The sequence below is a fragment of the Nanorana parkeri genome, unplaced genomic scaffold (assembly GCF_000935625.1).
Source record: "Nanorana parkeri isolate BGI_ZX_2015 unplaced genomic scaffold, ASM93562v1 scaffold59, whole genome shotgun sequence".
Classification (NCBI taxonomy): Eukaryota; Metazoa; Chordata; class Amphibia; order Anura; family Dicroglossidae; genus Nanorana; species Nanorana parkeri.
The window spans coordinates 2,697,581-2,710,930 of NW_017306327.1; the positions used below are offsets into that span (position 1 = coordinate 2,697,581).

Genomic DNA, 13,350 nt, shown 5'->3' on the forward strand with positions numbered 1-13,350 from the left:
GAAAGATTTCTGAGAAAAGGCTGAGACAGTGAGCAGGCTTCACAATAAAGATCTTGTTGGAGATTTGCTGGTTAGTTTAACTTGTATACCTGTATGGAGAATAGGCAACAGCAGTGGATAAGGAACTTATACGTGTATAAAAATAGACCTTTATCCCCTTTCAATAAAAATCACATCAGCATGCAGCTCTGCATGCGGCTATAAAATCATCTTACATTTACTAGTTAAACATAGTTTTATTTTACTTCAAATTTACAGTTTTTCTACTCCCTGGTTCACTTTGGCACAAATTATGTAATTGTGCCCAAGCGTTGCATCCTAGGAAGGTTACATCAGCAGAGCATTGCTGGGAAATCTCATGAGATCTCAGGGAAAGGCATTTTCTTCTCCTAAGATGTGCATGGTCCCATATCTTAGTCACATGTACCAGAGTTCCGGGAAATAGGGAGATTCATCTGCCCTTAGAAAAAATGGCCACTGTGAGAAGAATGGGGAGATAAAGAGAAATAAGGTATGCAAAGCATACAAAGCCGCCAATTATCTAGAAGTATCTGTTTGTAGATTGTCATTACTAAACATTGCTAAAGGTGCCTTTGTTGTTTCATTGATATGGTTTAAGTTCCTCTTTAAAGGAGAACTATGAGATGAGTGATTTTCCACTCACCTCATAGTTCTAGCCGACCTGTGACAATGAGACTGTCACAGGTCGGCTCAGTAGATCGGGAGGTGAGCGAACACATACCGGGTTCGCTCACCTCTCGATCCTGTCACGGCTCTCTGCCGGGACAGGGGGAGGGGCTGAATTCCCCTCTCCCCGCTCCGATCTGCCAGCGCTGACTGGTGGAACGGGAGGGGGCGGGTACAGCTGGCTCTGCCTCTAGATAGGCAGAGCCAGCTGTCACTCAAGCAGCTGGGCGGATCTCGACGTCGATGTCGGGATCCGCTCCGTGTGCGGCGTCTCAGTATACCGCGAGCTGTAGCTCGCGGTATACTGAGCTTAAGGTAACGGGAGGATGCTAGTTTGTGTCCTCCCGTTACCCTAAGGAGAACTATGGGGAAAAACACTGACCCATCCTTTAAGTAATAGAGCAACATATATCCTAACCAGAATGCCAGAAAAATGTTTTCTGTAATCAAATACTTTTATGGTTTCTCGCATTGTCTGCCAGGTACACATGCAAAAATCTGTTCCTTTTGCTTCTTGTATGGCTTCTCCTCCTTAGAACATCATACCTGAAAGAAATAATGTGCAGCTTCCAGTATGCAGTGGGAGCACTCCTTGGTTTAGTACTGCTATAGCACTCATTTTGTTTATTTATTGCAGGTGTTTATATAGCGTCGATAATGTACGCAACACTTTACATGATATTAATTTACATCAGTCTCTGCCCCCAAGGAGCTTACAAACTAAGGTCCATTTGTCACATGCATACATACTAGGGCCAGTTTAGACCGGAGCCAACTAACTTACCAGCATACTTGCTGTTGTCTGTATACTTGTATATCTGTAAACATCCCTTTTACCTGTGATCTCTCATCCCTTTACCTTTTTACCTCTGATCTCTCACACTTGGATCCAAAAAACATTTTTTTTCGGACTTAAATTGACATGGAAGTGATTGGATGTAAGCGGACGCACATCTGTTTACATCCACCTGCCCATAAACCAACATTGAGCTTCTGATCATGTCTGCCTGAAAAACTGAGAGACTGATCGGCACGGCCATGTGAAAGGGTCCTTAGCCTGTGCCGCCTACAGCATCCAAAGCTTCTGTCAGTCTCTCACAATGTACCGTAAGTATAATAAGGAAATTGGGTTACTATAGACAATACTTTCCTCACCTCTTTTCTCAGTTACAATAGCAAATTAGATCCTGAGACGTTCTTTTATAAAAGTGTAGGAAATAAGCATGTGTTGCCATAAGCATGTGTTGCCATATCAACCAATCACTTCCTTTCATTTTCTAGTCTGTAAAGGAAAATAGCTGGAATAAAAGCTATTGACACAGAAGAATTTCTTGCTTCCAGGTATTATCAATATTTTCCAGTGTATTACCAAAGTAAATTTTTTTACTGTTACACCTGCTTGGCGAAATCTTTGCTACGGCTGGTAGTAACTGGCTTATGCTTGGCATACAGTGTTAATTTATGAGATAAAGTACAAATTGTTCAAACTGCATATAGAAAATGAAAAATGTGTATTGTGTGTAACCTAATAAGATAATTTTTTTTGTTTTCTGTCAACGTTTTAACAGAACTGACATAGCAACAGCTTCCTTGTTCAGTGAAATGCAATTTAAGTGAACCTGTGATTTACAATTTTGATTTGGAGCTCCCCTACGGCTATGGACTCTCTCCTCACCCCCAAGTGACGACACTGGGTGACTGAGCATCCCAAAAATCACAATTAAGCACACGTAATACATTTTGCAGTGGACGTTGGAGTGACCGCAATAATTCTAGGGCCATAAATAGCGGTTAATGCTAAAAATGATAAGCAGTATAGGCTTTTAAATCATCGCCTATTGACAATTTTGAGTTCCAGTGGTTTTTGTAATTTCACAGGAGCATACAATTTTAAATCTTGATGTGTCTGGTATATTTTTATGCAATGCAAGCCTATCTTTTTTTATATTTTCAAAAAAAGGTTGTTTTTTTTGTGTGTGTGTGTAAAAAAGATAATCTAAGTGTATTTCCTAAAATACAGTATATCAATTTGGACATTTCTGTAACTGTCGTGCAACATAAACAATTGCTGAATATAATAGTATAGCGCTACACAACCTCCTATTAATGTGCATAAAGTGAATAAATAACATATAAATATATAATAAACTGTGCAACAAATATATAAATTAATCGATAAATAAAGAAATAAGTAAATAAGTGATCAAACAGTAATTAAATGCCGGGACAGTTCATTGAGCAAAAGTCCAATCTTTAAATTTGAAAACATTTTGAAAACTTTTTCAGTGAAGAAATAAAAGGAAAAAATGAATCCAAATCCAATAAAAGTGAAGAAACAATAAACCAGGTTTATTGGAGCAGGAAGCCGGCTTTCCAGCCAGTCGGAAAGCCAGGGGGCGGGTAATGACTATATGCCCGGCTTCATGCTACCAGAAGTTTAGGTATCCGGCTACGCATCTGAGCGAGTATGAGTACTAGTATCGGTGCATGTACATCCCTACTATATATTTTATAACCCCTTTTAATTTATTGTCATTTGGATATATATTTATTTCTAAAACTGCAATCATCTGTGTAAATTTTATGATTTGAAGAGCTGAAGAATAAAGCTGTAAAAACAGTTTGCTCTTTTTTAAAATGTTTTTTCCTTCTGTGGTAGATTGAGTGTAGTAAAGCAATTAGTATAGTCTTTCATCAGATTAAGTATAATTATACTAGACCTTAATAAAATAACAGCCCTCCTCACAGCAGACACAGAGCATAGAGCTGCTCCAGACTACTTGAGACTAAAAATAAAGTGCAGACCAATTGCTGACGCCTACTCCTGTCTTCGAATGTCATGTTTTAAAGATTGTAATTAGTTCTTCTCTATTATTCAGTCTCTATCTCTCCATGTGCTTGTGTATCAGTGCTTGTTTGTTTGTTCCTTTAGCATCCTCCTACCTCATTCTCTCTGCTAAAAGTTCACCTTTACGGCACCACTGGAATTGTGTGCTGCACAAGGGATTATGTTTTTACATTTTAATAAACCTCTACGAGCGACATTATTTGTGACAAATGTTCTGTAGCAAAGTCTTCTATACAGTAATTTTATCCTATTTATGTGTGCTATAAATAAATATTAATATACTTGTTAGAAAGTGTGCTGCCCTCGGTGGCACTTCCGACAACAACAACCTAAAAAACTGAACAAACATTTTTTTGTAGAAGCATTTAATTTCAACAATCTTTAAAATTAACTTGCACTTCCACATCCAAGGCATAGAATGTGCTTTACTTATTTGTCCCCACTTTTGGTTATAATTTATTTTCTTCCCTGCCCTGCCTGTTTAACAGCTTAAGTGGTAAATTAAAGTGGACCTGAACTCAAAAAGTGAAAACTTGCTATAAGGGACTATCTATCCTATCCTATTTATCCAACCCTCCATGCTTTTCAAAACCTTTTTTTAAGACTCTTATTTTAGATAGGGTATGGTATGGATTTTAAGGGGTGACCCCACGCAAAAATCACAAAGCATTTCACATGAGGAGTCCCCATCTCCATGTCAGAGTCCTCAATACCTCCTTCACATCGGAGGCCTACCATCACATTGGAGCTCAGGCTGTGGCAACATAGCAGGGGTCAAGAGGCAAAGAGGGCCTGGATGAGCATGAACTTTTGTCCTTTTTTTGAATGGATACCACCCTCACTGAATTGGAACCATTGGTTTCCATGATGCTGTTGGCCGGACCCACCTGCACCATGCAAAAACTGTGAGGCACCCCAGTGTGCTGCGTCACTCTGGTTGCGAAAGGCTGATCTAAATGTTAATTATTCCTAAGTAGTACCCTGAAAAATCTCTTTTGTCTGGAATTCCTCCTAAAAAATATCAGTGCACTTCCAGGTATGCGAGTGTGTCTAGGCACTACTGTGCCCCATGCCTCAAAGTTGTGTATCTGCAGTGTGAGATCTAAGGCATTGCTGCCTCTGATAGTCTTTTGAGATTTGGAGTGAGTTATAATTATATCACTAGTGTGCTGTTCACTTGTTGAAGGCTTTGACATGAGGAAGCAAAGACCTACCAGGATGACCACCTTCACACAGAGACAGTGCAGAACAAGGCATGGTAATATCAGTAAAGGTCTCCGTCCTATGACTTAGGCATAGCAATTTCCCGCTCAGGCATCCAGTGCATCATTTTTAGAGAAACCGGAGAGATTTACCCATCACCTATACCTGAAAGTAAAAGGAATTTGATTTTGCTTTAGTGGGTGAACTCAACCGTGGAGGGGTGAATGGTAGCTAAGGGGGTCCTGCATAGGTCCATAAGCTATTAAAATAAGAGGTGTATTTTGTCTATTAGAACCGTGGCCTCCCCCATTAAAAATGTAGGTGCTGTAGCATTTGATTGTAAGAGCCTTTGCACTTTCAATTTTCTCTTGCCAACCGCCCCCCTGTCCCTATACCTCCTCCACCCCTCAAAGTCCCTCAAGTACCTATTGATCCTGCCAGTGAAGTCCACCTAATGCAGAGATAGTGAGGCAACAATGCTGCACTGCTCCTGAATTCAGAGCAGAGTTGCCACTCATATAGGCTGTGTCTGCTAGTACTACAGTGGGATAAAACATATTGCAAGGGTGTGATTTTTCAGAATTGTCACTGCTGATTCAAAAGTCTGTAGCTTGTCAGCAGCGGGCCACACCTAACCCTGCTCACTGATTTCTGGATTTACAGCACTGGCTCTCTTTCTGAATCCCTCCCACTATGAGCTGCAGTGTCTGGGATAAATTGCAGTGTTTTGGCATAAATGAAGTATATTTGGTCAGGGAATATTTAGTAAGTATTTTTGTGTAACTTATTAGGCTTGTGCATCACAACGTAACTGTATTTGGGACTTGTTTATACTGTCATACAGTAACCTTTTAGAGGCACTTTAATATGTGTTCTAATTGAGAATGAGCAGGTGTTACCTCCCAAGCTGTGTATTATATACAGTACATGTATTCTACTTACAGGTGTTTGCAATTCTTATTTATGTGCAGTTATTTTTTCTTGTCCCATTCCCTAAATGGGCTGACCTTTTTATTTACATTAACATGAATGCCAAAAAACAAATTCTGAAAAAGATTATACGCTCCCATTAACCTGTTACTTTAGCTGTGATCGTCAAGGGCCTTTTGATAAAGATGTCAGGTTGAGCAATTTGGAGGATTTTGTCAGGCTCCCAGTTATACTGTATTGCGAGCGTGAAGACAAGAAAATTCTGCATTTCACAGCCTACGGGGTTGTTGTGCAACATACTGTGAATAGTTTTGTTTGTGCATTCCAAGAAAAGAAAATCCTTGAACACTCAGAAGCGTGTGTATAGATAGCTGTAGTGAAGCAGAAAGAGATTTTTCTCTGAATTTTTATGTATTTCTATGTTTAAATTACCTTTATGACTTCTGAATTGGATGCCAGTGGTTTTGTGAGTATCCTAAAGTGGACCTGTTTTCAAAAAGAAAAGATTGGATATCTTGTATGGAACATCTAAAAAGGCTTATTGTGCCTAAGCAGCACCCTGAGGAATCTACCTTTTCCTTGAATTTCTCCTGATGTGACTATGCCTAGGCTCGCTCCTATAACCTAAGGCCTCATTCACACAGCTTAGAGTTGTCCCGTACAGATCTGTGCTGTGTGCACAGCCGTATTGGGCCGCTCACAAGAAGGACAGCTGCTGCGTGTGATTTGTACGCAGCAGCCTGTTCTTCCCTATGGGAGGATGCGGTTGTATGCTCACCCCAGCTGCACATCCATGCGGGTGTCCGTACTCGTACGCAGACAGGATCCATCCTGTCTGCATACGGGTACGGACACCCGCACCTGTACAGATGTGCGTACGGCAGCCTACTCCCATAGGGAAGAACAGGCAGCTGCGTACAATCACACGCAGCACCTGTCCTTCCCAGGAACGGCCTGATTAGGCCGTGCACACCGCACGGATCTGTATGGGCCGACTAAGCTGTGTGAATGAGGCCTTATAGTTGTATAGCTGCAGTGTGAGATCATCTAAGGCACTGTGCCTCTCACTGTTAGTCTTACGACTTTGGTCTGAGATTTGGCAAAGTCACTACTTTGCTGCTCATGGTTGCCTGTGCTGGGGCGGAAGCTATAGAGTAATCTTGTACAATACAATATTTTCCTTGCTTCAGCTTAATTAATTCTGTAGAGCTTTGCTTTCTGCATCTTTATTTCTGCTTTGTGAACAGTGCAGCAACCATCGTGGGCAGCTGTAAGAAGAGTAAGCAAAGCCCTGCTTCTCCACCAAGATAGCTGCCTCCACACAGAGACCTAGCTTGGAACAAGTAATGGTAACTCCGTAATAGGAAAATGTTCCGCTGTAGGGAAGCTGCCCTACAAATTTGTAATCTTTCTCGCCATCTTCACTTGGGATTTACCACCAGTCTTGGCTAGTTAGATGTTGGACATGGGATGAGGGTGCTGTGTCCAGTTCTTGGGAAACTGTAACCCCTAAGAACTGCGTTAGCTTCTATGGTATTTGATCTGCCCTGATGCGGCAATTGGTAGTTGATGATGATGTGTCTTCCCTGATTGGCGCAAAGTTCCAACTGTGGTCATCACATTTTATTTCTGATTACCAGGACAGTATTTTTTAGAAGATACACAGAATCTGAAACTAACTTTCTTCTTTCTGGGCTTACGGGTTGAACTATTTGCTTTTAACATGTTCCTTGCCTGTCTTTTTGAAGTGTATTAAAAGAGCGGCATGGTATACTTTGTTTCTGATCTACAACCTGTATATATTTTTTGGTACGCTGTGCTAAAACGTTAGTTTATTTCATGGTTCAGTGATGTACCTTGCCTTTGATTGTGTACCTCAGTGAGAACAACATGCTTTTTCTCTGTTTCTCATCAAAAGTGCCAGAATGTGACCTGTCTGTCATATATCTTGTACCTAGACTTTGTTTTTCAGATGTTTTACTATAAAGTCTGCATTTTGTAAAAAAATGCTTTTTTGCTATTGCTTACAGAATACTGAAAGAAGCCTTTATGCCTCTAGCTTTAGAAACCTTAACAAAAATCTGAAAAGTTTTATATGAACAAATTACAGGCAAAGAAAACCATAATTGTGGTCCAGAGGTGCAGATTTTGTGTAACTAATATACAAATAAAAACTTGAGTCTAAAGCTGGCCATACACGGTTATATTTTTTTCATGTTACAAACCCCTTCAGGAATATCAACCCTATTGAACACTTCGGTGTCATCAGGAAAAAGACCTACGTCACCCACTAAACCTTCAGTTAAAGGAGAACTGTGAGGTGAGTGATTGCCACTCCTAGTTAGAGCCGACCTGTGACAAAGAAGCTGTCATGCGTCGGCACTATTGTTTGGGAAATGAGCGAACACATACTGTGGCTCGCTCACGTTCCGATCATCTCCCTGCAGGGATTCTTTTTCTGATCCTCCAGCGCTGAGTGGAGGAACGGACGGGGGAGGGGGCGGGTACAGCTGGCTCTGCCTCTAGATAGGCAGAGCCAGCTGTCAATCCCGCAGGTGGGTGGATCCAGACAGTATTGTTGGGATCCGTCCCAGCTGCGGCGCTCCCAATATATCGCGGGCAATAGCCCGCGATATACTGAGCCTTGGCTGACGGGAGGAGGTTAGTATGTGTCCTCCCGTTACCCTAAAGAAAACTATGAACACCTACCCCATAGTTCTCTTTTTAGTAGAGCAGGACCTAGTATAGAGCCTTGTATTACACCACCAGTGACTTGCCTCTGTTCCGAATGAACCCCATGTACAACCACACTCTCATATCTATCCTTTAATCAACTGCATATCTCCTTAACTACCCAATGTTTAAGTGCTAACTTGTATGACTTTTGTTTGAAATCATTTTGTGCAACTGTATAAAATGCTTTGCTGAAAACAAGACAGGCTATCTCCACAGCACCACCCTGGTCCAAATCCTGTGACAGTCAAATTCTGACTGATCTAACATGAGATGCCCTCAGTAAATTTATGATGCTTCGGCTCAAACAAGTTGTAAATGCCAATTATTAATCTTTTTATTTTTTTATTTTCAGGAGTGATTCAGTTAATTTTGCTACTGCAGATTTTAAACCACCTAGCCTGTAGTTGCGTGCTTCTTCCGTACTACCCCTGTCGTGGACAGTTACAATATTATCTGTCTGTTAGTTATGGAGAACTTCTCCTGAGATTGATTTAAACAGATCACGTAATGGTCTGACAACTATACCCCACAGTTCTCTGGGATGAATATTATAAGGACCTACGGTATTGCTTTTGCATCTGAGAAGACTGAACACAAGTTTTCAAATTGTGTATCCAAGTCTTCCTCAGCCTAGTGTTGTGCCCAGTTTTTCTTTTTTATGGTCTCATAGTCTCTTTTTTCCTGTCACAGATATACCTAAAAAAAAGGTTTGCCTGCTTTTACATTGGTGCAATACTTGTTTAGCAGTTGTTTTTTTGTGGTACTGGCATGCTGCCATGTCTGAATGCAGATTTCAAGGCTTTATGGTGGAGTTTGCTCATTGTGAGTGAGGACAGAACAGAAGAAGTACAGCAGACAAAAGTGCATTGTTTGAACATCAGTAGTTTAGAAACAGCAGGATTTAGGAGACAGGAGGCTCGTTTGAATTGTAACATTTTGTGAAGATGTAGTGCTTATTAAAATGGAGCAAGTAATAAAAGTGCATTGTTGGGGTTTAAATGTATACAGGTCATAGCCTTGGTTTTCAACTGGTGGGTCGTGACCCAAAAGTGGGTCGCGACCCCATGTTCAGTGGGATGCCGCATGCCTTCCACTTTTCTAGGTGGGAGGCTCCTCTGCCTCCCCCTAGCGCAGCACTGTCAGGCCTCGCACCGAGCAGCCATTCAAAATATGCTGCTCGGTGCCGAGTGTCTGCTTGAGGTGGGCTAGGCTGGGCTTATGGTCGCGAGGGAGCTCCATCCATACGTGGTGCACAAATGGATGGTGCTCCGTCACAGCGCATTCTGGTGTGGAAGTGCATTGCATTGCCATTCATTCGAATGGCATCCCAAAGGCATCTCCCACCCACAGTTCTATCGGCCGCATTGGAACGCGCAGTACCACATGCCATGCGTTCCATTTGTAGTGCACCTTGGGTCGCGACTTAATGACCAAGGACAAATGTGGGTCCTGAGGTTACACAGGTTGAGAACCACTGGGTTATAGCATATTGATCTTGTAAATGCCCCCAAACTTTGTGCCAGGTCTGATTTTTAGCCTCAGTCTAGAACTGGTAGTAGATATAACTGTAGTTTATGTATTATCATACTTTACACAAACCTACTGTTGTCCTTTTGAATAAAGCAACCCTTTTTTTTTTTTTTTTTAGAAGCTTTTTGCTTCTGTTGTTGGTTGCTTGTTTATGGGCTGCCGATAAGAAATGTGTGGAAAACCAGTAGGACATTCCTAAATGTATTTTACCTGCTGCTTATACCTACTTTTCTGTCTGATAATACGATTGCTGCTTGTATTGTCATAACTGGATATTGCTGCTTGAATGGATAACATTCATTTTTGTCAGTTTTTATTTTAAGCAACCAAGTTCAGAACTTAGGCCATTCAGCATTGTGTGCTTTGTGCTGATCACAAGCATGAACCGAAGATGGAAAATTAAAGGGTAATCGTGGTTCTTCAAAATAAAATGCTCTTTGGTTCACACATCGGCACAATTGCATTCAGCTTTTAGGCTTAACAAAAAAGGAACCGTAAAGAGTTTTCACTTTGAACAGTGGCCTGGAGTTCATTCCTGAGATTTATTAGATGTGACAACATAATTTAGTTTGTGTAGCCATGCTGAGGGGCACTCGGCATGCTCTGATATCTGTTTCTTTTTGGTGAAGCAGAACGCCTTGTGAAAAGTGACATTATTAAAGCTGCATCTGCTCTCTTGTAAAGTATTGCTGAGAACACATTTAGGTGGGTTTTAAAGGTACATTCCAGGTAAAAGCCAATGCCAGGGCTGAACGAATCCCAGGAGCCAAGTAGCCAATGCTCCTTAGAAATTACAGCTGGCACCTAACTTTTGGGGTGTTCTCTGGTTGTTTTTCAATGGATCTGTCTCTTGGATTGGACAGACTAGCTCCTGAATTCCATATTCATTTGTACATATGGGCAGGGACAGATTTCCCACAAGGCCAACCAAGGCCCGGCCTCGGGGCAGCAAGAAGTAGAGGGGCAGCAGGGGTGTGGAATTCCTATCTCCCGATGCCCGGGACATGCATTTCCGGGCGGGTAGTTGTTTTCCTCATTTAGCTCTGCTTTGGGCAAGAGCGGCATTCTGCTCAGCTATTCTGCTCGGTACCACTGAGGTGAAGTGAGAAGAATGGGGAAAAAAATGTTGACATCCCTCGATCAAGAGCAGCCTAAACCAAAATTCCTTTGAACCCAATCTCTGTTTTATAAACTGAGTTTACAGTCGCCGTTTTACTCTCATAGTTCATGGGATTACTCTGACATTGCTTTGCAATGACCTAAGTCGTCTACAATCAATGTTGAAAATCTTTTTGTCCTCATCTATATGTATTACAAAGGCAAGTTACTGTGGCCATTCCATTATGACTTTTTGATTTGTTATTATTGTGCAAGGGTGTATTGTTGATATTTTGGTTTAAGTTTTTAGTTGTTGAAATAAACTTGTGATCATTGCTGTACAGCAACTTGTATAGGAGTGCTTTCTGTTTTTTGTGTCTGTATAATATTGAAGGTGTTTTGCTGTGTTTTGCTGCTCATCCAGATAGCTTCTTCAGTTCTGAGGAAGCTACCTGGAAAAATGGCAAAAGACCTTCAACATTATAGCACAATTCCAATTTAATGTCCCCAAATACTACTATGTATATCTAGAATATATTGCTAAGGACCTCCTTCTGAAAATTCTAGTTGCCTGGCTGCAACAATGATAGTTTTATGGCTGCAACTAATGACTTTCCTTTTTAGTCTGTATAACTAATGGGTTTTTATTATTTAACTCTGAATCCCTAGTGTCCCCTTACATTCTGCCCAGTAATAGATGGTTTAGGCAAACAGGAAGCAATAGAAAATGTCTTCCACTTTCTTGTCCATTGGGAAAAACTAACTTCTGCAAGGTTTTTCGTGACCTCCGATCTCAAATTTTTGGCCTGGTGTCACTAGGACACAAAATGAGGGACTGGGGACAAAACACTCTCTCTAATGGAGTCACAGACCGACATAAAAGACCACCAGAAAAAAAAGAAACAATTGACAAGAATTGGTCTTTAAAGTGACACTAAACTCAGGAGTTAAACCTTAATGTATTCAAGTATCCTAACTATTAACAAAAATGTACCTTATTGTGTATCACTCAGCTGCAGAGTGGTGGCTAATTTACAACATACACAGGGACCATGGGGAACAAAAGTGCCACCCTCCAGAAGAAAGAATAGTGTCAGCATGAATTCAGAGATGATTTGAGGATCTACAGCTGAGTGATGCACAAATAAGATACGTTTAGTGTCACTTTAAGGGATGAGTGTTATGTCCAGACAGCCAAGATTTGCAATTCACAATATAGGAGTATATGAGGAGCATTTGGATAATTTTGATATCCTTCGTTTTGTACAATTAGTAATAGGAGGTGGGGACAGTACTTTCTTGCGCCCTAGTCTTTTACCATTTGTCTACCATGTTGCTAGATGCTATTTCTCTCTGCTTGATGTGCTTTGCTGTGAAATAATAGAGACATTACTGCAGTCCCTGAAAATGCCACAGGCAAATATCATTAACATGTATTTCATAATGACAAAATAGTGACAGGTCATTTCCTCTCTGGAGACAAATGCTTGTATTATTGTCAGGTTTTGTGAGATGAGTAATATGTATGTGTCAAAGCCTTAAAATTGGGAATGTAAATTTTTACTCTTATACATGCTTGTATAATAAAACACATCAGTGGGGAAATTTCAGTGTATATAACAACCTAACTGGATATAGCCTGGCTTTGCTAAAGTGAGCTGTAACTGGTAGCAATGGAGTACTTCACTTTTGCCTTTTTTTTTTTTGCACCAATTCTTGTTTAAAGAATAAGCTGACAATACATTATTTCCTTCCACCTATCCTCCCAATTACAAAACGATTTTCCAGATCGGTAAAAATTTATGTTTGCAGTATTAACATGAATTTCAGGGCAGTATAAAAACATATTTGTAGATCTCTGGCCTTCTCCACATACGTTCATTGTTTTTTCCCCAGAAAAAACAGTGCTGCTGCATTGACTCTCGAGGGCCTCCCCATACAGTGTGTGTAGGTAAAAGGCTTTTGGAAATGTAGTTCTTCGCGGTGTGCCTATGTTAATAGGAACAGACCTCAGAGTAGCTGCCCCTGCAAGACTTGCCTGGTTGCCTGTGTGGAGAACCACATGTGGAGGTTAATAATTGTTAGACTTTAGAATACTTTTGTAAGTATCATTCTCCATTATCTTGCATATTAAACCAAGTTGGGCTAAATTCAGAATTCTGAAGTCAGTTGCTATATCTATATGTCAGTGTGCACTTGTAAGGGCCGGTTCACACCACAATAGTGCTTGCCATATTTTTGCAGATCGCACTGGACCTGAACGCAAGCACTAACGTGCCTGCGTTCCGGGTGCAGGTGATCGCACTGCGGTCAGGGGG

At 41.0% G+C, this 13,350-nt stretch overlaps 1 protein-coding gene across 1 annotated transcript in view; it reads left to right on the forward strand.

Moving 5' to 3' along the window:
* The window catches only part of WDFY3 (WD repeat and FYVE domain containing 3), a 195,553-nt gene that overhangs the window by 22,776 nt on the left and 159,427 nt on the right, over positions 1-13,350 (forward strand). The window lies entirely within an intron of this gene.